This window comes from Pongo pygmaeus, chromosome 4 (assembly GCF_028885625.2).
Source record: "Pongo pygmaeus isolate AG05252 chromosome 4, NHGRI_mPonPyg2-v2.0_pri, whole genome shotgun sequence".
Classification (NCBI taxonomy): domain Eukaryota; kingdom Metazoa; phylum Chordata; class Mammalia; order Primates; family Hominidae; genus Pongo; species Pongo pygmaeus.
The window spans coordinates 29355814-29365327 of NC_072377.2; positions in this window are offsets into that span (position 1 = coordinate 29355814).

A 9514-nucleotide genomic window follows, 5' to 3' on the forward strand; every position below is an offset into this window, starting at 1 on the left:
ATGGACCGGTGGAATGACTCAGAGTTTGGCAAGGGCAATCAGAGGAGAGCCCAACTGTTGAGCAGCCCGACTCCAGGGGAAAACCACCTGCCCACTCCATCTCCCCTCTGGCTCCCCAATCTGCTGAGAGCTACTTCCACTCAATAAAACCTTGCACTCATTATCCAAGCCCACGTGTGACCCGATTCTTCCAGTACAACAAGACAAGAAACTGCGGGATACAGAAAGCCCTCTGTCCTTGCGATAATGCAGGGGGTCTAATTGAGCTGACTAACACAAGCCGTCTGTGGAAAACTAAACTAAAAGATCGCCCTGAAACACACTCCCACTGGGGCTTCAGGAGCTGTAAACTTTCACCCTTAGACACTGCCATGGGGTCAGAGCCCCACAACCTGCCCATCTGCATGCTCCCCCTAGGGGTTTGAGCAGGGGGGCACTGAAGAAGAGAGCCACTTCCCCATTGTACGTGTCCTGTGAGGGGGATAAGGGAACTTTTCCTGTTTCACTTTGTTCCTGTTTACTCTTTGGTTGGAGACCTTAATCAAGCAGTGCTATGTGTGGCTTTAGCTTGCACTTTGTTCCTGTTTATTTCATTCCTCCACTCTTCCTGTGGCTATCTCCTCCAGGACAACGGATTGGAAGAAATGGAATTAGATAAAATCATGCAAATTCTGAAATCATTGGTGCTGCTGTGGTCTGAACATATGTACTATTCCATTTTATTTTATGTATTTTTTTTTAGGGTAGGCAAGGAAGCGTTGTCTCTTTTTCTATCGCACCCCTTCATAAAATTGAACTCTACTACCATTTCTGTTTATTCCCTCCAGGTTTTTTTGTTTGTTTCATTTTGACAGAGTCTCACTTTGAGTAGCTGGGACTATGGGCACGTGCCACCATACCCAGCTAACTTTTTGCATTTTTAGTAAAGACGGGGTTTCACCTTGTTAACCAGGATGGTCTTGATCTCCTGACCTCGTGATCCGCCCTTCCCCGCCTCCCAAAGTGCCGGAATTACAAGCTTGAGCCACCGTGCCTGGCCTCCAGTTTTTCTTTTCTCTTTCTTCACCAGAGCAGTCATTCTCTGGGCAAAAGTTGCCAAGATGACTTTTCATGTATGAATCTAAGTGATGTCCACACAAGGCACAAAAATAGCATTATGACTCTTTGCCAGATTAAATGATAGAAATGAGTGAGACCTAACTTATCTCTGTCCTTCCTCCTTTCCCTGAAATCACGAGTGGATACCTGATATTGCTGAAGCTTTTCTTTTTTTCCTTCAAAAGGCAACTATTTTAATTATGATTATAGTTGATAGTCATAAAGAACATTTGGACTCCATGATCTATACACCCCTTGATGTTCTCAGCTCACTGTACAATAAGATACCTGCATTCTCATAAACTTTTACTCTTATATTACCTTAGGTACTAGGAGAACACTAAGGAAAAGAATCTAAATTAAAAAAAAATTCAGGAAAGGACTCTTAGGGGTGATTATCACTAAGTTGTGTTCGGAAAATAAACAAGATCAACCAGGTTAAAAAAAAAAATAAAACTAGTAGAAACAAATAAAGGAAACTATATCCTGAGTTCTAGTCTAAGAATTTCAAGTCATTCTTTATCGCACTTTCTTAATTGTCAAAATAACTGTAATATCTACTCAGGCTGCCATTTTATAGGTGATAAGCAACTATCTTAAGCCATGTGACTTTCTGGAAATTTGCCAGTGAAGCTATTCTATTTTAAAGAAAAATTATACACAAATTGCCTATATATTAAATACAAATAAAATATTTTGCAGATCAGTATCAATTATATTGAAGGGCAGTAACATTCAGTTCAATCGATAACTCTTGTGCCTGGAGCTTTATAATAGTAAATTTAACAATTTTTCTTTTCCTTTAAGAGCATAGAAAAGAGAGTTAATAATTCAATTTTAACTACAAATAAACAAATAACTCACATGTGTTTTTTAAAAACAAGATCCTGTAAAATGCTCAGAAAATTTTATTTAATCTCTTAATAAGTGGTCCATGACGTAGTTACTAGAATACAAAGCTACTTTATATATCAGTCAATCTGACAGATACATTTAACATTAATCCAGTGTTCACTCAGGTGTACAGAAGGATTTTCTTCATAAAATGTGTTAATCATTATTAGAAGTTTTAGACATTTAGACTAAAAAATAATTTGGCTACTCTGTGGTATAAATCATTCATGTATGATAAACATATACTTATATTGCCACATTACTATAATATCAAGTCATCATTATCCATAACGCAAGATAAAAACGTATCCTGAATTCTGAGCATTTGATAACAGTCATAATTTCCTAGAAAATAAAAACTGTTAAAAGCAAAATAACAGCTGTTTATACTCATGTCCTTATAAATCAAAATTCATTTATTTGCTTTGAGTGAGACCATAGAAAAGAACTTGTTTTAAAAACAGGTTGTCTTATACATTGGATTTCAATGTATGCTTTCAATTTTGGTGAGAACTTATGAATTAAAAATAGTTTTAAGAGATCAAAAGGAAAAAAATAAAAAGTAATTTGAAGTCTTAAGTAATACCAATATAATTGCTTATTTCATAACAAATTGCTATGAAAAATTCATTTGAATTAACTACCTGAAACATTCAATATGAATTAAACTCTAGAAACATAAAAATGTTCAAATTTGTCCTTTATGTCTATAATGTACTTTTTAATGTTGGGTTCATGATTCTAACATAAAGCACTAGCTATGAATAGGCCATTTATAGATCATGTAGAAATATTCTCATTCACCATACTCAATTAATTTTCTCCCTTATTTTCCATACTCTCAAGTAGAGAGATTAATAACATAACAAAATTAATAACATACAAAAGCACAGTTCTTTATTGCATATCTTTTCTAACTAAAAGCAAATATATGTAAAACTTGTGAAGGTTCTTTTTTGCAAAATGATACATAAATTTGTTGGAGTGTTTTCAATTCTAGATACACAGTTTTTGTTCTGTATTTCATCTTTAAAGAAGATAAATGCCTGTATTGTAAGAAAAGACATATATTGCGAGCTTTTTCTTTTATCTATAGCGAATAATAAAAAACTAATAATAATATAAAAGATGACCGTAAATAAGTATAATCTGAGAATGCATTAATATACAGGTATGTGTACATATATAGCACATACATACTGTGTATATATAGATTAGACATTTCATGGTAGACATCCTAAAATATTTATTGTAAAGCGGTGGAATTTTGTTGTTTCTTGCCCAGGAATATTTACTTTTGTATGAATGTTTTCATGTTATTAGATGATTGATAACAGCATATTGGGTGGCTATTTTGAATAAGAAATTCCTTGTGTTTAAACGTGAGATGATAACTTAGATACAAGGTAGAATGTTGTATTAGGGTTCTCTTGAGGGACAGAACTAATGGAACATATATATTACATATATAATATATTGATCATAATATGATCAATATTCATAAATATTCAATAAAATCAATAAATCTTATGTCACATGATAAAGGAGAAAGGACATAAAATGAAGATTTTTCTTAGTATAAGTGTATATATGCACTAACATGTTTATAACAAAAGGTGGAAATACTCATGACAGTTACAATCCTCTTTTCTGCAGCTGGTCACATGGTCGTAGCTGGTATTGGTGACTACCTTCTTCTACTACTCATTCTGTATTCCCTTTGCTTTCAGCAAGCACCTCAGTAGGTCATGGTTTTTTTCTTGGTAGAGTGACCCAAACCTTCATTTATGGTACTAGTAAGAGATGCCCTAAGGGATCTCCTATATTCCAAGTATACTCTTCCTTATCTCCGTTGTGGAGTAGTAGACTGATTTCATCTTGATAGTCAGTGTCAATCACCCCAGCCAACACTGTAACTCCCTTTTCAACCTGTTGATTTAAAGGTAAGAAGAGCCCGAAGTGTCCAGATGGCAATTCTAACTTCTAGTCTAATGGAATTGTTGTTGTGTCTCCTGGTGGCAGCCTTCCTCCCTCTGGAACTAAGACCTCTAAGCCAGCAGAATGTAATGTTGTAGGAAGAGGAAGCAAAAATTTTGCTAATAGAGCATTAGAGGTGTTGGTGTGTGGTGTCACTTCGACTTCCATCCCTTGATTCCCAGACCCCTGAATCCTGGCTATGAGAGAAACAGTGGCATATATTGGATGCTGATTCAGAACATACATGGCCTTCTGGAGAACCTTGCCCCAGATCTGCAAAGCGTTTTCACCTAGCTGGCATTGTAATTGTGACTTCCAAAGGCCATTCCATCTTTCTATCAATCCAGCTGGTTCAGGATTATGGGGGACATGGTAAACTACTGAATTCCATGAGCATGAGCCCACTGCCACACTTCTTTAGCCATAAAGTAAGTGCCTTGGTCAGAGGCAATGCTGTGGGGAATACCATGACAGTGGATAAGGCATTCTATGAGTCCACGGATGGTAGTCTTGGCAAAAGTATTGCCATTCTCCAAGATCCATCTGTCTTCTGCAGGGGCCAAATGAGAGAGTTAAATGGGGATGTGGTGGTAATTAAAACCCCTGTGTCTTCCAAGTCTTTGATTGTGGCATTAATTTCTGCAATCCCTCCAGGGATGCAATAATGTTTTTGACTTACTATTTTTCTAGGTAAAGGCAGCTCTAATGGCTTCCATTTGCCTTTCCCACCATAATAACCCTCACCCTACCAGTCAGGGAGCCAATGTGGGGATTCTGCCAGCTGTTGGGTATGTCTATTTCTGGCAGTGGGGAAATGAGCATAGGATGAGTCTGGGTACCAACTGGCACCACTGTAAGTCAAACCTGAGCTAAAACTCCATTAATTACCTGACCTCCATAAGCCCCTAATTTAACTGGGGGTACCGCAATGATGTTTTGGGTCCCCTGGAATCAATGTCAGCTCAGAGCCAGTGTCCAGCAGTCCCTGAAATACCTGATTATTGCCCTTTCTCCAATGCACGGTTACCCTGGTAAAAGGCCAGAGGTCTCCTTGGGAAAGGATGGGAGAAAGATTCACTGCATAAATTATCAGGAATGTAGTGGAGTCCTTCCTCAAGGGGACCCAGCCCCCTCTTCATTCAAGGGGTTCTGGGTCTGTACACTAGCTCAAGTCTGGAAATTGATTGAGGGGCTGTGATTCTCTGTTTTTATAATTCAAATTAGCCTTTTTTCCATTCAACCTAGAAGTTTTCTGTTTATATAAATTAAGTAGGAATGCAGTAGGCTTTCTATCAATTTCACTTCTAGGAACCCCATGATTAATTAGCCAATGCCAGAGCTCCACAAGAGTCAGACTATTCTTATTGTTGCTTTGACTCTGCTGTCCATTATGGTAGCTATGCCCACCTTGCCTTTCATGGTTGAGTGCCGCCACTTGGACCCTGCCACCTTGGGATCCAATTATTCCCATTGTATTTAAATTTTGTAGTTGAGTGACTGCAGTTCCCACTGTTAGATCTGACATACAGAGAAAAGTAATTACAGGGCTCTTCAAAGATGCAGGTGCTGCCCTCACAAATCTATTTCACAAGGCATTGGTCAAGGTATACTTTTTGGACCCTCCCAGTAGGTCTAAAGTGACTAATTCACTCCACCATCCCAGTATTCCTAAGCCTTTGGATTCCTTCCTCTACATTAAATCAAGGGCGATCAGGCATTTTCAGCTCCCTCACAGTGGACCACGTTTTAATACATATTTCAACTAACCAAGCAAATAAACTATTAGAACCTTTTTTTTAACTCTCTTAACAGCATATTAAGTGCAGAGTCCCTACTTAGTGGGCCCAAATCAATAAATTCAGTCTGATCCAACACTATGTTCCTTCTACCATTATTCTGCACCCTTAATATCCATTCCCAGGCCTGTTCTCCAAATTTCTGTATAAATCACAAAACTCAAGAAGTTGTTTTCGAGTGTAGTGCACCTCCTCATGGGTCATGCTCTCAACCTCACCTCTAGGGGCCTGCCGGGACTTTAGTTATAGGTCTAGTAGCAAACAGGGATGTTGGTGGTAGCTCCTGAGGAGAATCAACATTATCTTGCCTGGCAACTGACTCAGGGGAAGCCATCAGTGTTGCCTCAGACAGCTCAGAGTTTATCTCCTCAGACAAAGGTGGAAAGGAGGATGGCACCATGGGTTGGGGAGGGGGTTATTGCAACTAATGGGGATGGGGAAGCTGTTTCTTCTGGCAAAAAATGTTCATCAGAGTTTACAAACTCAGTGTCTTCAGCTTCATCCAGGTCCTCCTCTATGTCCCCATTCCAAGTAGCAGGGTCCCATTCTTTTCCCATGAATGCTCTCACTTTAACAGTAGACTCCTGGCAAGGCTGTGCAGGCACCTTTAGTTGCAAGTCAGCCACTCTTATAATAAGAGCTTGTGTCTGTTTTTTCCAGAAGTTCAGCTCTTTCTCTGCAGGAGATAAGACTCTCACTCAGGGCAATCTTAGCAGATTTGAGGCTCAGTATCTGCTTCTGAAGCCAGGAGATAGAATCCCTGAGTTCATCATTGTCTTTCATCACTTTGTCCACTGAACTTGGCAGAAACCAACCAGCTTCATTATGCTCCTTGATTCTCCACATATGGTCAAAGGTATTAAGTATAGAGTCACTAAACTTCTTGCTGCTCATGAGCAATCAATCTGGAGTGTCAAATACATTTATTTTGTATAACTCTTTAAATAGTTCACGGCAAAGACTATCAGTGTTCTCTGTACTATTAGCAGTAGAGTCCCTAGCATTTTTAAGTCTAATCATATTAAGCAGCAACTCCAGAAACCTGAAAACCAATGATGAACTCCATCCTTAATATTCTGTTCCTCTAGAACCACTCCTGATACCAAACTCTGTATTAGTCAGGGTTCTCTAGAGGGACAGAACTAATGGAATACACACACACACACACACACACACACACACACACACACACATATGTATATATGGGAGTTTATTAAGTATTAACTCACATGATCGCAAGGTCCCACAATAAGCAGTCTACAGGCTGAGGAGCAAGGAATGCCTGTCTGAGTTCCAAAACTGAAGAACTTGGAGTAGGTTCGAGGGCAGGAACTTCTAGCATGGGAGAAAGATGTAGGCCAGTCTCTCTTTTCATGTTTTTCTGCCTGCGTTTTATTCTAGCCAAGCTAGCAGCTGATTGGATTGTGCTCACCCAGATTAAGAGTAGGTCTGTCTTTCCCATCCCACTGACTCAAATGTTAATCTCCTTTGGCAAAACCCTCACAGACACACCCAGGATCAATAATTTGTATCCTTCAATCCTATCAAGCTGACACTCAGTATTAACATCATAGATGTTAAGTTTGTGGAAAAATGATGTGAAGAGTAGCAATTGACAAATTTATTCTGCAAAGGAGATTAAAACCTGTTGTATGACACAGTTTATTTATACTTCACTGGCTCTTTTTTATTGAATTTGGTTCATTTTCCTTTGTATTTCTCTTATTATTTCACCTGCTTGACATTTCTATTTGTTGTTATCTGTAAAAAATATGATTCATTAAATATATCAAAGAAAGCATTTTCAGGTATAGAGTTGAAATGAGACTGTTCCTTTTTCAGCTTTTTCATAATAAATTATCTTTCATCTTAATTCTTTTGGATCTCAATAGTGTATGCATTATTTCAACTCAACTTTGTGGAATAATATATCTGACATGTAAACTATACTGAAATTTATAGCAAGAAATAGCAGAGTTCATTTTACTCAAGAAAGCCACAGCATTTCAATTTAAAGGTACCTAATCGAATCTTAATGTAACTGTGCTTTAATTTAATTTCTGTTTTAGACTATCTTTAATCAAATCCAGTTGAAACTGTACTTGGGAAGAATTTTTGTTGTGAGTCATTTTATATAAATATTTGAGACATCACATCATTTTTCCTGAATAATTCATTGCTTTATATTAGTAAATATAAATTTGATATAAAATTGAAATATGAACTTTCATTACACAATAAAATTATAAAGCTATTTACTTAAAATTATTGACTAGCAATACATTAAGAATGCATTATATAACATTTAGGAAAATAATTTTTGAAGTAATTGTATCTCAATTCATGTGTGCCTATTATTTATAAATTTTTAAATATTATACATCATAAACATGTCATTTAAAATATAAATTATTCATACTGATGAAATAACAACATTGGCAAAATAACACACCATGCTCCTAATGAAGTGAATGAGTAAAATTAGACCTTTTGTTGTCCAGAAGTAGTGGGCATGGCATATAAATTTCTTGAAAAATGTCTACGGGATATTCTTTCTTTTATTCTTTTTAAAAACATCCTCATTAACATTCTGTGACTTGTGTCTTTCCCTAGTTCTCTTGTTTAAGGACGTAATCTATTTGAAAAATGAAAACACTTTCATGCTTGCAATATTACTTTAAATCATTTCTAACTCTTTATTATAACAATTAGTCACTAAATCTTGAAAAATCATTAATAGCAATTTTTTTACCTATGTCAATTTTTATTGATGTTGCCAACATGATGGCTGAAAAACTTTTAATCGGAATGTAACTGCATTATTGCAATAGATACGTAACTAGTCATTTGCTTTCCATGTCTGCAAATTAAATAGGTTTATACTTTGTTTATAAGAAAAAGTTCAAGGCGTCAGGTGACAGAAATACACCATTCAGGCCGTGGGCTGTGGTTTATGCCTGCAATCTCAGCACTTTGAGAGGCCGAGGTGAGTGGATCACTTGAGATCAGGAGTTTGAGACCAGCCTGACCAACATAGTGAAACCCCGTCTCTACTAAAAATATGGGCGATGTGGTGGGTGCCTGTAATCCCAGCTACTCCAGAGGCTGAGGCAGGAAAATCGCTTGAACCTGGGAGACTGAGATTGCAGTGAGCCGAGATTGCACCATTGCACTCCAGCCTGGACAACAAGATCAAAACTCCGTCTCCAAAAAGATATATACCGTTCAAATTATTGTTATTCTTCCTCATAAGTGCTCTAGTATTCTGCAAGTTTCATTGTACTAAGTGCAATTCAGTCTCACTTCCACAACTCTACTTATTTTCTCCATTGTAAAAACTCAGACATGTTTATCTGTGTGTGTGTGTGTGTGTGTGTGTGTGTGTGTGTGTGTAGTATTCATCTGTCTAGAACCTCGACCTACATTTTCATTATAATCAAAATGCTATCCTAAAGCATCAAGAATTCCTGACTACAGCGCTTTTCCTGCAGCTAATTAAGTTACGAATGTGCCTAACATCTCGCAACAATTTAATTCATCTCTCCACTCTCTAGATGTTATCTTTACTCATCTTTCTTAACATCTTGCTCCATCAATTTTTCTCTTATAACTCTCGTACACTCAGTGTTGCTATTCTTTTGTACTATATCTCTTAAACAATAAATATGGTCCAGCCAATGACATACTTAAAATAACAACAGGAATAAGGAAAACAATAACAATTCTAAAACTTCATATCGTCCATGGGT